The sequence below is a fragment of the Aegilops tauschii genome, chromosome 2 (assembly GCF_002575655.3).
Source record: "Aegilops tauschii subsp. strangulata cultivar AL8/78 chromosome 2, Aet v6.0, whole genome shotgun sequence".
Classification (NCBI taxonomy): domain Eukaryota; kingdom Viridiplantae; phylum Streptophyta; class Magnoliopsida; order Poales; family Poaceae; genus Aegilops; species Aegilops tauschii.
The window spans coordinates 31,266,773-31,282,176 of NC_053036.3; the positions used below are offsets into that span (position 1 = coordinate 31,266,773).

A 15,404-nucleotide genomic window follows, 5' to 3' on the forward strand; every position below is an offset into this window, starting at 1 on the left:
GTATAAGGGGTTTCCTGCATATGTACCACACCTGTACGTATATTTATATCGGCCTATGGCCTCATGGGAATACAAGTTGCTTATTCCTAACAATGCGTTCGTGTGTTGCTGCTCCCTGTGAGTGTGCTGTGTGTGTCTGCGCTGTTGTGTGTTAGTGTGCTGCGTACGTGTGTGATGTTGTGTGTGTTGATGTGTGTGTTGTGCTGATGCGTGTGTGCAGCTGCCCTCGCACTGATGTTGCGTGCGTGTGCTATTGCCCGCAGACACACATACCATATGAGGGGCAAAAGGGTCTTTTTAGGTGTCATTTAGGCTCAAAATGGACGAAACTGTCATAAAAGGCATAAAATTTAGACTCGTTGTTAGATAGGGAAGGAAAAGTTTTTCAGTGTCAAATAAGGAAACGAAATTTAAGATAGTGTTAAATAAGGAATTGTTTCATGATTTTATATGCTGCACGAAATCTCTGTTGGTCAATATACTGGAGTGCCGTTCCAGCAAGGTTTACATTTACACCTACCTGGTATGTAAATCGAGACCAGATTCTGATCTTGATCGTTTGGCACACCCATCAGGCCGTTTCATATATCAGATGATTATGACTATCTTGACGACCAAGCATATGCTCCAGGAATGGGCACACAAGACTTCAGGTCCTAGCACTTTTTTTAGAAAAGGAAGATGACCCCCGGCCTCTGCATCTGGGAGATGCATACGGCTACTTTATTGATTATTCTCGAGGACCTTACAAAGTATTACAACAATGTGCCTGAATCCACCATCTTGGCAACATATGCCGCTACTCCTATCCAAAATGATGAAGGGGTGCTAGCTGGGCCACTACCCAAACCACTCACCTAAGCCTAACATCAAAAGCCGGAAGCCGAAACTCATTCGGAAGCCCCAGCCGAGCCACATACCGGGTCCGGGGCACAATCCGGCCAGACACACTCGTGTGTCGTCGCCGCCATCTTCCACAGGTCTTCAGATCATATTGAGGCTTCTACCTTGTCTGGCCACTCGGCCATCAACGTCACCATGACGCCAGACAGCAACCTCCTCCTGCGCGAGCCCATCTCCGCGCATCGGACGCCGAGTCTCCACAGCGCCATGCCATCGATCTCCGCCGCCATCAATGTGTGAGATGAAACACCGCTCCACCATCCCTCCAGCCAACACTTGCTCCAAGACGATGCCCCCAGAAGGGAAAGCGATAGAACGCCATCATCATCCGATCCGGAAGACCCAGATCTGGGGTTTCCCCCTGAGCATCCCAAACCTGATGGCGCAGACTGCCGACGATGCCTCGACCATCAGCAGTAGCTCCACCAGACGAGCGTCGTCTACGTCGCCGCAACCTCCAAGATGAAGCTGACCAGAATGCATGTGTCGACACCGAACCGCCGCCACTTCCACCGCCGCTTGAGCAGCCCCCGAGCAACGCCTTCAGGAAGGAGCACGCCACCGTGCTATCGTCGTCGCTTCGAACAGGGGGGTCTGAGGTTTTCACCTGAGCTCCTGGGAGGGGTGGAAGGAAGGAGGTCCTCTCCGAAGCCTCCAACGAGGGAAGCAACACCCAAAGGCATTGCCATCGGAGTGGCCGCCACGCCGGCCAAGAGATTCCCCCGGAACCCTTCCAGCCATCGGATCTGCAAGGCCAACACCCAAGAACGGTGACCGAAGCCACCAAGGGCCGGATCCGCTGCAGATCGGAGTAGATCGGGGTCGAGGACGAACATCACCATGGCCACCATCATCGAGCGAGGAACCGCCGCCGCAGCCGAAGCCCACCACCTCCCCGCCATCCACATCGCCAGGGAAGTGGCCCACCTGTCCACGCCGGCGCCACCCGCCGCCAAGCTGCGCCGCGTGCCACCAGCCATGGCCGCCGCCATGGATCCGAGCCGCGGGCGGGCCGCCAACCGCGGGGCCCCGCGGGAGAGGAGAGCCGCGCCACGGGGGGAAGGCCCCGCCGCCGCCGCCACGACGCGGGCTTCGCCCGGTGGTGGCCTCCGGCGGCGGCGAGGGGATTAGCTGGAGAAGGGGGGCCCGGCGGCGGCGCAGTTGGGGGCTGCCGCCCGTGTCGCCTACCCTAGGCGACGCGGGGGCCTTCCGTAGGCGAAAGAGGTATATGTCCTTCAGGTCCTAGCACTTGATACAGACTAGTCCTCCTGAGACCAGTTGTTGCACTTTATCCTCTGATCCTTACTCTTTCCCTGGGGAATTGCTATGAGGTCACACATAACCTTCGGAGGAATGAAGTCTTTAAGGATCTACCTTTGGAGTTCTCTCAGAAGATTGAACATGCTTTGAAAAAGAGGTTTTGGCGTCTTGCACATCAAGCAACTTCACAAGAGTGCTTGCTGATGCACTCGCCGCAATCGGAGATCCTATGGTTGTTATTGGCTCAACCAAAGGCCCAGTACTCTGTCCGAACTTAAATGCTTATGTGATTAGCAAGGAGGATTCGTTGTACAGTGTTCTGAAGATAATGGCTCTTCTGCGCCCTGAAGAACCAAGTTCTGTAAAGGAAGAGACTCCATTGCCAGAAAAATCTGATAGTTCCCCTAATGTTATTTGTGGAAAAATTCCTTATGCTGTACAAGATAGCAAGACAGTGAGTACGATAGAGATAGATTTAACTAATGATAGTGCTATCTGGAAGAAGTTTGAGACTTTTGTACTCAACAAGCAGGGCCAGGTGAGTTTCATATGCTTGTTTTGTTATCTTTCAGTTTGTCCCATTGTTGGCAGCTTCCAAGTTATTCTAAAAGCTAATTTCTGCAGAAAGATGCATGGGTTGTTATTCAATTTCTTAGAGACGCCCTTGCGTGGAAACAGGCCTTCTAGCTGCAATTGATGCAGCGACTAATACACAAACAGTTGAAGAGATCAGGCACATCTGCAGTGAGTTCAAAAAACTTTCTGCCAGGTAAGAAATGTTAATTTGGGGCCAACTATGTTTCTCAATGGCAGGCAGTACAGAACTACAGATGCCGTATTGCAATTGATAGGTGTGTACGCCATCCTCTTTTTCTGCATGATATGTACCTTAGTCCAGTGTAAGACATGAATTTATCACTCGTACGTGAAAATTGCTTGTCTTGTCATCACAGGGCTGAGAAAAAAGCTAGTCTTGCTGTGAAGGATCTATACTCAAAGTGGCAAGGTGGTGAGAAGAAACTGCAGCTGGTCATGCGCTTTCTGGCTGCTGCAAGGTTATGCATGGATGAAAAATTTAGCAAGAGAAATGTTTAATGAACGAGAGCAAAAATGCTGCAGCAGCTGTCCAGCCGCACGCCAGCGCCAACGGATGTTCAGATTACGAACCTGACCGCATGGGAGAAGCTGCCTCGGCTTTGGGCGCACGGAAGCAGAAGAGCAGCAAGAAGAAATCCAAGGGCCGTGGCAAGAGTTGAGCTGCTGTTGCTGCAGCGCGTGAGCGGTGTAGTTTCTCACCTGCAAAACATTTGCCTGCACTGGACAAACTTGTAGGAGTATATCCCATCACTTGATCAATGTAAACCCAAACAGATAGCAGGCGCTATTTTTTGCTTCGATGCACTGATGCATATGTCAGTCGCCCTGCTGCTACTAGCCAAGCCTTGGCTTTACACAATGGCACGCCCTTTTTATCACCTCAAGGTGAGAGGGAGATCAGACCATGGATTGGTTCTGAGTTTAGTGGCCGTTGTCGAGTGTTTGTGAAGGAATGTAATAATGAAAAGATGAGACTATGTGGCTAGCTAGAGTCGTAAATGTTTTTCACATTTCTCTTTTGAACGACGACAGGAAATGTGTTGCTTCGCATCTGATCAATGAACTCACGAATTTTCTTTTTCTTTTTGCGAACAATGAACTCAGGATTTGATGGCTGGAAGGTTGGTGGTGTCTCAGCTTTGGTTGCTTCATTTGAACCTCAGTTGACATGAATCACACTTCAGAAATCATATGTGCGTGTCAATCAGACATGTTCATTATATCTACAAATGTATCTGTTGTATTCTTCATATTGTGCACCCTTTTAAGCTCAGAACTTTCATCTGTACTTAATCCATCAACGGATAGTGGCCAAATAATTTTATGCCATTGGTTGTTTAAACAGGGCATCCAGGATGCACCTTCTGCAAGTGAGGCTGAATCGGTGGACACAGAACAAATAAACAACATTGGACAACCGAAGAGGTGTTTGAACGAATTGATGGTCTGGAAGAATTTGGAGCTAGACGTTGGTCTGAGATAATAAAGAAATATTTTTCAGCGTCAGTTTGAACTGCGGTCAATCTTAAGGTTTATGTTTGGTGCATTTGTCTCATGTTGATGTTACCTTGTCTCGCCGACATCAAATTATTTGCCCTAGGTCCGCTACTAGTACAATCTAGCAGTGCCTGGAAACATGATGTGTGGCTACCTCATGTTCGCTGAATATGTAAGAGTTGTCCCCTATGTTACTGTACAGATCGTTCAACAACTGGTGATGTTTGGAAAGGGTCTCGTTGTTGTTGCACATGCATGTCAAGCAAAAGGTTCTTAAGGGTGACTCAGATATGTTTCTACATTCTGGTTCCAAAATGGCACAAGGATATTCAGCACATGAGAACCTCTTCTGCAAGTTCAAATTATTTCAAAATAATAGCTAAGCAGCTTAAGATCTAGAACCGTACACAGAAATACGAAGGATGGTGGACTGTTGTACAACACAAATCATCCAAAAGAAATCAGTCATCGCACATCAAGTCTGTCAAAAATGGCATCAAATGCACAACTGAACCCTGAACAGAAAATTTCGACTGAACAATGGCACCGAGTACAAAATATAACCTTGAATAGAAAATGACCTCCAAGTTCATTTTTCTAACTTTGACTAACAAGCAAATCGAAGCACTATGATCAGTTCAGCACAACACGGTCCCACCCTATCTCCGTTTATTGTGCACGCTCCTTCGGCTTTCTTCTGCGTAGTCGTGTGGTTTCTTCCCCACTCGATTTGGATAGAATATGTTGTGTCGTCCTCTTCCTCACTTCATGCTAACTCGGCTCCCCATCGACATGCTGAGCCATCATATTGGAATGAGCAGAAGATCACATGCTTCATGCTGACCTTCAGGAAATGGATCAATCTACCGTCCGTCATCTTTGTATCAAACCAAGGGATCCCATCCCATGTTCCACCCTGGCCTTCAAAAGAATGAACCAATGAGTCGGAAGATTCAGCTACCAACATATCTTAATGTAGACCCTAGAAAAATGATATCTTAATGTATGATAATATAAATACTTACAGTATCTTGTCATGCACATTAGTTGTAAAACAACTAAGCATTTGTTAAATCTTTAGATTCATCTGTGGAATTATGCAAGATGCTAGTGCATCTACACCATTGTTTCGTGAATAGTTCAGCAGAGAAGAGTGCATCAAGGCAAAACAATAACTACAACTGAAAAGCATAAAAATAACCATGTCCACACATCAAAACATAAAATTATGACCTACACATAAGATCTTTTGAATTGTTACTACTCCCACAATTACATGTCGATATATATTGTTGGTGTCTGTACTGTGTAGGTCCAATAACAAAATAGAATGTTTTTTAGATAATGGCATCTTCTGCGTGGCATTCACAACAGAAACAAGGAATGCCTAATCTGGTTTTTGTATTTTAGCATAGGGAACTGAGATAAGCTGTTCTTTGTACAGAGAGTAGGCATTAGTAAAATTATATTAAAAAGCTATAATTCAACTGCACCAAACTCCACTGTTAAGCATCAAAACGACGGAACAAATATTTAACTCCACTGTTAAACAAATGAAGAAGCACTGCCATTTGGTAATTCACAGCTCTTAACAGTTCTATCTAGCAAATCTGAGGCCAAGAAACTCAACTCCACGTTAAGCATCAAAACGACGGAACAAATATTCCGAGTCCAAGCTCCGCAGGCGTTTGAGTAGCCGGATTTGCCAAGTCTGGTTGCAGATGCTCTTCAGGGAACAGAGTGCACACCCACCTCACACAATAGATTTTATATGTGCCGGCTCATATAAGGTGTTAAACTAACACGAAGCTCTAGCGGGGAAGATCGCTTCAACTTTCGGGTTTTTTCGATTTTGGGAAGCTTCTAATAGCTTCCAGACAGGAATATTTTTTGCTGGGTTTCATGGGTTTGATTGGCCGGTTATAATGGGTTTTTTATTTTTTTTCTCTTTTTTTTAAATCATGAACTTTTTCAAATTCATGATCAATTTTTTGAAATTTGGGAACTTTTTCAACTTCATGAACATTTTTTGAATCCACGAAAATTTTCCAAACTCATGATTTTTTTTTTCAAATTTAGAATCATGAAATGTTTGCATATGTACAAACTTTTTTTTCAAATTTAGAATCATGAACTTTTTTGAGATGCATATACTTCTTTGAATTCACAAACTTTTTAAAAAAATTTGGAACCATGATTTTTTTTTCAGATGCATGATTTTCTTTTTGAATTCATGAACTTTTCAAATTTAAAACCGTGAACCTTTTTAGATGCATGAAATTTTTTTGATTCCCCAAATTGGTATCAAATTCATAATTGTGAACATTTTTGAATTCATTAACTGTTTTCAAGATCGTGAACTTTTTCAAATGCACAGACTTTTTCCATTTTCGTGTTTTTTAATGGCCAAACGGGAAACTAGTCAACTAGTCAATGATGAAATGGTGAACTGGTCAATGGTCAAATTGATTAAAAAAGCAACCGAGACGCATGAGCAAGTGTTCCTGTGTGTGCAACGAGAGCTGGGACACGATGTACTTCATCGAGGGTGTTGTTGCCTCTTGCCTGCTGCTTGATACTGTTGCCTACTGCTTGATGCTGCCTGTTGATCTTACTTTTTTTTTAAAAAAGGAGGATGTATCCCCGGTCTCTGCATCTGAACGATGCATGCAGTCATATTATTAATTATTCTGAAGCCATCATCTTGGCAACACTGTTGCTACTCCTATTCCTCGATGAAAGCGTGCCGAATGTCCGGGCCTAATACCAAACAGACATCGCACCAAAAGCCTAACATCTAAAGCTGGGTGTCCCATCCAAGCCACTACCTGGATTGGGTCCCACACTGGTCTGGCACACTCCTGGTGAGCACCGCACGCTGCAAGGGCCGTCACCTCCATCTTCCCTCGGTCCATCCTCGGAGTAGAACTGATGCACCGACCTTACCAGGCCTCTCTGCCATCAACGCCACCATGACGCTAGACAGCTTCCTCCTCCTACGCGAGTCCATCTACAGTACACGCCCATCGCCGAACCTCCGCGGCGCCATGCCGTCGGGATCCGCCGTCAGCCTTGCGGTAGATGTAACACCGCTCCTCCTCTTGTCCCCTCCAGCTAGCACGTGCTCCAAAACGATGCCCCCAGGAGGGACAACGGCATCGAAGGTGCCATCATCGTCCGATCCAGTAGACCCAGATCTAGGGTTTCCCGGAGCATCACGAGTGGGGCGCCATGACCTACAACAACGATGCCTCAAGAAGGGAACGACGTCATAGACGCCGCCATCGTCCGCCATGACCGTAGTCGGCGCGATTTTCACCGGAAATCATGGCCCCCCGATCTCGCAGCTGGCTGAAACCGAACAAAGCTTCGCCGTGAAGACCAAAGCTGCCGTCGGCACGCCGGTATGGAGCCTCCAGCCGCCCCTCACCGGTCCTCCACACGCTACCGGTTGCCACGCCGGGCCAAATCTGGGGACGCTAGATCCGCGGCTTCCGTCGCCCATCTCCAGGCATAGACTCCACCGAGGAGAAGAGCACCATGCCGGCCATGGATCTGGCCGCCGCCGCATAGGCAAGGGACACCACCCTACCTGCTGCTCGCGGATCCAACACCAGAGTCGCCCCTGTCGCCTCCGGGTGATCCCGCAGCCCCCATCATGTCCCGGCCCTCCACGCGCAGGACGAGGCACCGCAGCACCACCGCCGAACCTGCCTGTGCGCCGCCGCTCCCCGGATGAACGCGACGCCGTCCCCCGAGGACGCCTGACCGTGCCGAGCCCTCGCGCGAGGAGGAGATGGGGCCCCGCCGCCGCCAGCACCTACCGGGCTTTGCCCGGCGGCATGGACCGGCGGCGGCGAGGGTAGAAGAGGGGCGGGGGAACCTGAGGCGCCGGCGGCTAGGGTTGCCCCCTCGGTCGCTCGCGGGGAGAGCGACGCAAGAGGGGAAGCGGAGGAGACAAATAGCTGCTTACATGACTTGTCAGAAGTTGATGCACTTTCCTTGTTTCTTTTGAATATTGTGTTGCTGCTACACGTTGAACATATATGTGACATAGCTAGGTGTGCTATTTGTGGTCCAATATATGTGTGTTCACATTGGACAGGGCTATTTGGCTCCCGAGCTCATCTGTGTTTGCAAGGAACAGTAAATTCAAAAAAATGTTAGCAAAATTTTAAAACATCTGACCTTTTTTGCATGAAGATGGTTAGGTGCGTGTGGTCCTGCTCCAAATTTTAGCTCATTTGGATATCTAAGTAGCTCTCGGCAAAAAAAAGCCAAATTTAAGGTATGTGAAACATATGTTTAAATGATCTGGAATTTAGAGCAGACCTCACGCATCAAATCATCTTCCATGCATTTTTTTAATTGTGTTAATTTCTCTTAGTGTTTGTTTTCAATTTTCTCTTAACCATGTGCAGATGAGACCGGGCTCTGAAATGGATATCCGATGTGTCTTTGATGCTAGAGTAATCTATGTTTCAATATATTTGTTGCATTGCAAGGCTAATCCAATTAGCCAAAAAAAAATACCACTACAGACATACGTCGAGTGCCACACTCAGCTTAGAGCATCTCTAGCAGACCCCTTAAAATCATAAACGGTAAAACTGGGATACGAGTCGGAAAAAAAAAATGCATTTTAAGGGTTTATTTTAGCTACGGCCGAACAAACACTGTAAAACAAACTGTAAAACTGGGATAAAGAGCTCCTTCCTCCAGTCCGGCCGCTGCCGTCCCTTCCTCCAGCCGGCCGCGCCCAACCCCGTCGGCAGCGCCCCATCGCTTGCGGCCGTGCCCCTGTCCCTGCCGGCCGCGCCACATCATCACGCCGGCCGCGCCCAGCCTCGCCGGCCGTGCCCCATCACCACGCCGGACGCGCCCAGCCTCGCCGGCCACTCCCCGTCGCCTCCGTTGTCCGCGCCTTGCTCTATTGCCAGCCGCGCCGGCCGAGTCGTGCCCCTTTGCCAGCTGCGCCGGGGGGATTCCGACGGCCAGGCTGAGGTCATGGGAGGCCACCGCGATGTCGAGCTCGTCCAATTCGAACCGGCGGCGGTCGATTGCGGCGTCTAGCGGCCTTTTCGGGTGTGCGGTGATAAATTCCGGCGAGTTTAGGGTGTATTCCGACAAGCTCCGCGGCGGCGTGTTTGCTCCGTCGAGGTTTGACCGCTATACGGGGCCCCCTAGATTCGGCCTTCCAACCTCCAAATATAAGGGTTTCGGGTGTGCTTTTTGGTGGCCCTTAATAATTTTACGGGTTGGACCACTTTTACGGTTTCTGATCTGGACACTTTTTTTCACCAAAACTATAAAACGCAAAAAATTTACGGATTTGACCACTTATACGGGTCTGCTAGAGATGCTCTTATAGACCTAAGCAGCACCGGCCCGGCTTAGGGAACACGTGGCAGGACCAATTGGCACGGCGCGCCGTATGTAAACGCCGAAGAAATACACTCGCTTTATACTTAAGCCGAGCGCAGCCAGCGAGCACTCGGACTACCTGACGGCTTTCATTTGGCATGTGGATCCGTTTATTTTCATTTAGGATGCCATTGCAAAGGCCGATGCTAGGCGTCATCCGGCTGATCTTTGCCAAAGATCAGCCAACTCCGCAGCCGTCTGATCCGTTCGTATCTAAAGTTTCTCGCATCAAGTTGCTGTGAGCAGCACGGAACTAGCTCTCGTGAGCATTGTCTCTAGCCGTCTGATCCGTCCATTCAACCGGCTGCTCCCGGCCTTCTCCTCTTACATGGGCCCCATGAACCGTACACACTATATCTATTTACTAGCCACTACAGTTTTGCTTCACGTATCTACACGCTGGTAGCAAACAAACCACAAAGTACATGATGACTAGTCCACATGCAAGGTAAATTAGCCTACCCGATAATTGCAAAAAAAAAAAAATCGATCATGACTTGGCCAAAGATTATGTCGCGCACGCCAAATCATTTGATCAGACGCATCGAGCGGTTTCAACATCGCCTTCGCTTTGTGCATACCCATTCCAACCAGCGGCCTCGTCGCGGCATTCGCCGTGTACCCTACTAGTCCTCGCTTCGCATTAACACCGCAACACCGTCAACCGTCGCCGTAACATCGCAACATCATCGACTGCCGTCGTAACATCCCAACATCAACCACGTCCGTAACATTGCAACACCATCATAACATCACCACACCGGCGACCGTTGTCGTAACATCACAACACCATCGACCACTGTTGACTGCCGTCTTAGCATCGCAACACCATCGACCACCGTCGTAGCATCGCAGCACTGTTGACAACCGTCATAGCATCACAACACCGTCGACCGCCGTCTTAGCATCGCAAGATATCCCAACACATCTCTGCTATCGTAACATTGCAACACCGTCGACCGTCACCTTAACACTGCAACACTATCGTGACATTGCAACAACATCGACTGCTGTCGTAACATCGCTACAACATCAACTGCCGTCGTAATATCGCAACACCGCCGTCCGTCATCATAACAATGTCGGACACCCCATGCACTAACCACAATAGCGGTGATGCACCCGCAAATGGTCACATCATTGCCGATGCTTCCGAAACAGCTGCAACACCGACACACTAGGCGAAGCTCCCGTAGCGGCCGTAACACCCGTGATGGTGTCGACAGTTGCAGCATCGCACAGCCTACTTTGCAAAAACAAGTGTGAGCGGCTTGCAACGGAGATGGCCGACCTTGCATCGACGTATGCCTAGCTTGCAACATTTAGAGCCGGCTTGCAACAACACTAGTCACCCCTTGCAACGCCGTGTGGCTTGCTTTGCCGCGTCACATGGTTATGTAGCACGACAGTCCAGCTGTTGTAGCAACAAAAAAGCTTCTGTCATTATTGCATCCGGCTTGGAGTAGTGTTGACCAGCTTTGCACATCGTTTAATTTTTGCAACACGACCACTACGACATCGTAGCAAAAAAATAAATATGGCTGCCAGACTTGAAGCGTCACACATCCAGCCGGAACCACCATCAGTCGGCTTTGCAGCATCGCCCAGGTTTTACAACATGGCGACGCGGGCATGCAGCTTTGCAGCAAAAACAAATGCGGCGTCCAGACTTGCAGCATACATGCCCGGCTTGCAGCAACAACAATCGGTCTCTCGCTTGAATTTGACCAACTTTATATTGTCGCGCGTGCGAATTGCAGCAGCGCCAACCGTCCTTGTAGCCCTGGCATGACCGACTTTCGTACGCAATAAAATATCGTTTGGTTCCCCACAAAAAATAATATCATTTGGTTGCAGCAAAAACATCAGGAAACAAATTGAATATATCATGAGGAGCTAGCACAGGGAAACACTTGCGGCATGTGATTCTAGCAAACGCTCAAGAAACATCGTAGCATGTCGTCCACTCATCCATAACAATGTATCCATACATGGGAGACGGAGCAGTCCGCGCGCGAGGAAAGAAATTAAACCAAACCTCAACGTGCTCCACCATGGACACGTGGCTGGCTAGCAACGCGGCTGATGTGCGTGTCTGTAATCATCCGGCTGATTCTAAGAGTTTTCCCATTGCAAATGATGTAAACTTATTTGAGTTTCAATAAAGTGCCATGAAGGCTTTCCCTAAAAAAAGGTGCTAAAATACGTGCCGACTCCAGAGAAATGCCCACTCGCCTATAAAATCCGAGAAAAGTAGAAACGCACGGGCTTTTGATTCTTACTTTCTGTCCGTATTGCAGACTAGATGCATGGTAATTCCTCAATCAAAGAAACTAAGACGTGCAGATGCAGGTAAAATTACAGATAAACAGATAGATTGACTAGAAGAGCAACAGCGAATCCACGAGCCTATCTCCTTCTGGATTGCCGCGTTGCCACTCTTGAAAAAGAACAACGAAAACGGAAAAAATGACTCCTCCTAGGACGGTGAACAAACCGGAGATGAAGAACGCGACGTGAGGCGACGGAAACCAGCTGAGGTCGGGAAGCTGCTCAACATGCTCGACGTAGGCAAACATGCCGGTGCCGACGACGAAAAGAGTCGAACCGACGACGGCCAGTAGACACATCAGCACCCACCTGCTACACTCCGCGGGCTCCGCCGCCACAAGCTCGTCGCCGGCCATCTCCACTTCCCTGGTTTACTGGCTATTTTGGCTAGGATTTGGTAAAAGCAATTGAAAGATCCGTCGGTGTAGCTAACCGTAGGTAGGTCTCGGATGTTTGTTAGGATTGACCGGCCGGATCGCCACAGGTACCGTACCAGATGGCCAGACGCCCCGATCCTCTATATCCCTTTTTCTTTTGCCAAAACACGCAGGGTTGCTACCTGGGCCAGCCCAATAAAGGTTTGTAATTTTCTAATTCCAATTTATTTTACTTATTTTTATTTATTAAAGCCTATTCTGGAAATAAAAGTATTGGTGAAAAAAATGTTCATCCATGTGTATTTTTTTTAAGTCTATTGCTTAATACATATTCATGAACTTTTTTTGAAAACTTTGCATGTTTACAAATGTTCATATTTACGAAAATGCTAATATTAACAAAGTAATGTTCCTAAAATTTAGAGTAATGTTCATCGACGGATATTATTATGTTCACAAAATTTTGAAAACAAAAACATGTGTCAAAAAAGTCAATATATTCTGCTTCATATTCTGTCATGTCTCCATTTTCCTTTTTTTTAAGGGAAGGCCATCATGGCTAACTTTATTTATCTCAAACAGGAATTACAACGTCCAAAAGCTTGGAAACTAGACAGGCCGGAGGCTCATCGGTCCAAGTGTTACAAATTTTATTACAAAAAATATAACTAGCTAGCTAGCACAAGCGCTGCTTGATTTGAAAAAAAGGACACAATGTTTAAAGATAGCCTTCCCAATTAATGAAAACACGTCCACGCATTCTGCGAATACGGCTGCTGTAGTATCCCACCATATTGTCTATCCCGAACAGTAATCGGTCACAGTTGAAGAATCTGATTCAGCTTCGGTTGAAGCCAACTGAATTTGCAAAGATCAGACCGCCCCTCATTGCCATAGCTTCCGAAGTAACCACATCAAGTGCATCTACAATGTATTTGCATTGGGCTGCCAGAAAGTTACCTTTGTTCTTCCCATTTTCTTTTATGTTTTCGTTTCTTTGGGGGTTTCATTCCTTTTCATTTTTTTGTAATTTTTCAGTATTCTTTTCGATCATCTTATTTTATTTATTATTTGTGCTTTTTTTGGAGAGAGATATTGAACCCTTTTAAGATGGCATGACCATTTTATCCTAATACAAATGAACAACTTTCCTCAAATGTAATGAACTTTCTTATAAATTTACATTTTTTACATGAGAACTATTTCAGGCACATGATTTTTTTTCAAATGCATGGAATTTTTAAATACGCCCCCCGCCCACACACACACATACATGATCTTTTTTCGTGGATGAAGAACAATTTTTCAGTAATCTCTTTAGTATTTAAGCTGTATTGTTACTATACTTTTAAATTCACTAAATACAAGGTTGAATATTTCTATACTAAATAAAAAGAATATGTATTAATTGCCCCTTGAGTGCTAGCACATTACTCTTCCCATCTAGTGAAGCCTCCTCAACATCCGCTCCGGGCGTATATACGAGCTCACACACACATATGTGGTGCTGCTATGTGCCGCTAAAAGCGTGTTATAAGGAGGACGTGGCCCACTAACCGTGTTGGTTGCTTGCCTCATCTCCACCCATATGATGTCCACCATTTTTTCATGTTCCCCCTGTTAAAACACCCTTTTCCATTGAACACTAGTTGTGTGTGACGCAAAGAAAGAAAGGTGTTCAGTTTATTTTATCTTATTTCAAAATATTTTCCTTATTAATTTATATATGCAATATAAATTATACAGTTAAAAATACTAGTGCGATATGAAGAATGTTCATGTTTATCCAGAAAATTTCTGCACGTTTTATTAAAACGCTCATGTAATTTACAAATGTTCAAAATTTCAAAAGAAATGTTCATGTATCTTAAAATTTTCACGTATATTAATGAAAGTTCATATTTTTTATTAAATTGACGCCAACAAATATTCATTTAAGTAGAAGAATATTTAAAAAAATAAAACAATCATCAGATTACACATTTTTCAAAACTGTAAAGGTAATAAAAAAATTCACTCATGAAAACATCTTGATGTAATTACAAAATTGACCTGTTTAAAGAATGTTCTTGTAAATGCGAGGTGTTCACGTAGTTTTTCGAAATATTATGTAATTAATAAAGTGTTCATACAGTTTATGGAAATAATCATACAATTATAAAAGTGTTCACACATTTTTTTTTCGCGCAACTTAAATATGTGCACAAATTTTTATAAAGGTTTACGTAATTAGAAAAATTAAAGTATTTAAAAATGTACATATATCCATTAAAATAGAAATAAAAATGGAAAACCCATAAAAAAGGAAAAGGAAAAAGGAGAATTGAAAAACAACCCAAAAACCCAGAAAAGAAAAAAGTAATCAAAGAAGAAAATATTACAAAGGAAAATAATGTAAACATTTAAAAGCATAGAAAACCTGAAGTACCCATTTGCAAACCTGAAGTACCCATATGGAGGCGAGCGTGGGCAATAGCGTTGTTACACACCCCAATAACTTGTGGCAATTGGGCATATATGTTGAACCTAACTCTAAACTAGGCTCCCTCAAAGAGAAAAAAAAGAAGTACTCTAAGGACCAGTTCTTTTAGCGGCTTAAAAAATAAGTCACCTACTCCACAGCTTTACCCATAAGCCGTCTCTCTTATTCATTGAGCCTTGTAACCTGGTTATTGGATAACTAATTTAGCGGCTTAATTATTTAACCTAGGGAGAGACAACTTATTTTTTAAGCCGCCCAAAAGAACTGGCCCTAAGCTAGCTGGTGGGCCCGGTCTTGGAGGGAATACTCCCTTTTCTCTGGTTTAAAAGGCCCCACACATATCTCTCAATCTCCAATTGGATGATCAATGTAATGCATTTTTTATATCATGAAAGTTATATCTTTTGAATATAAAACATTTGAAGTTTCCATTGGTATATCTTTTGCGATATATAACTTGTGTTATGTGGGTTAAATTGCCGATTTAATGATACGTCTGGGCTTTTAGATAGGAAAAAAGGTAACAGTAGGAG

The 15,404-nt window shown here is 45.7% G+C and overlaps 1 long non-coding RNA gene across 2 annotated transcripts in view; it reads left to right on the forward strand.

Annotated features, from left to right (window-relative positions):
• LOC109779152 (uncharacterized) overlaps positions 1-3,842 on the forward strand; it is a 38,426-nt gene extending 34,584 nt beyond the window's left edge. For both annotated transcript variants that reach the window (XR_012201659.1, XR_012201660.1), the window contains 4 exons: positions 576-653; positions 2,143-2,701; positions 2,788-3,014; positions 3,117-3,842. This is a non-coding gene — a long non-coding RNA (uncharacterized lncRNA). The remainder of the gene's footprint in view (positions 1-575; positions 654-2,142; positions 2,702-2,787; positions 3,015-3,116) is intronic.
• The last annotated feature ends 11,562 nt before the right edge of the window (positions 3,843-15,404 follow it).